This window comes from Coenobita brevimanus, chromosome 41 (genome assembly GCF_032717465.1).
Source record: "Coenobita brevimanus isolate Jiangsu-jjx chromosome 41, ASM3271746v2, whole genome shotgun sequence".
Lineage (NCBI taxonomy): Eukaryota > Metazoa > Arthropoda > Malacostraca > Decapoda > Coenobitidae > Coenobita > Coenobita brevimanus.
In genome coordinates, this window is record NC_136994.1 from 6,100,954 (window position 1) to 6,101,824 (window position 871).

The following is an 871-nucleotide window of genomic DNA, read 5'->3' on the forward strand; positions in this document are numbered from 1 at the left end:
GAGCAGGGCAGCGCAATGGCGGGGGACAGGGTGATGCGGAGGCAATTTGTTTGTGGCCACCCCATATGGGATTAACCCCTTAACCGCGGGTATTGTTTTGGTCTGACTGTCCTCTCCCGCGGGGGTTTCAGCCAAATGTAAACAAACCTTTAAACCTTAATAACTCTGCACAGAATAAAGCTAGAGAAAAAAATAAGGTACCATTAGAAAGTACAAACCTTCAGCTTTCCATTGATGTAGGTTTCATGACTTCGTTGACTTTCACAGGACGGGGAGAGCCGTTAGAAGTGAGGGGTGTGAAATAACTATTTTACGCCCCACACACCAGTACCAAATGCCAACCACTCTCTCATAATAGTAATATAAACATATATGAACACTGTACATACGATAAACACCCACTCTGTGTTCACTGAGGTAGGTAAAAGGCACTTCCCTGCGGCTGCGCCCGCTCTTCACTGCGGCTGCGCCTCACTTCACTGCGGCGGCACCCGCTCACTGACGTTTCCTGCGATCTTTTCATTATTTCTAACTTCTAATATTATTTTACATATAATATGGGCAATGTACATTATATTTACAATGCACTTATTACTATATTGCGTCACTGGCGCATCACAGAATTACATAAGTGCCGCAGAATTCCACAAGTGCCGCAGATTCTCTTATTACAATATCACTTATTATACTGGCCAATATTTCCTTTATTTTCTAGGCAAAATATCCCTTATTACTACATTATCCATTATACAATTATTGGCAAAGCACGTCACTGTCGCATCACTATATATCACTGTCACTTTCAGTATTTACTCAGAGAGTGGTACTCGGCAAAGCACGGAGTTACACATAGAGCGACTTGGCATTCAAG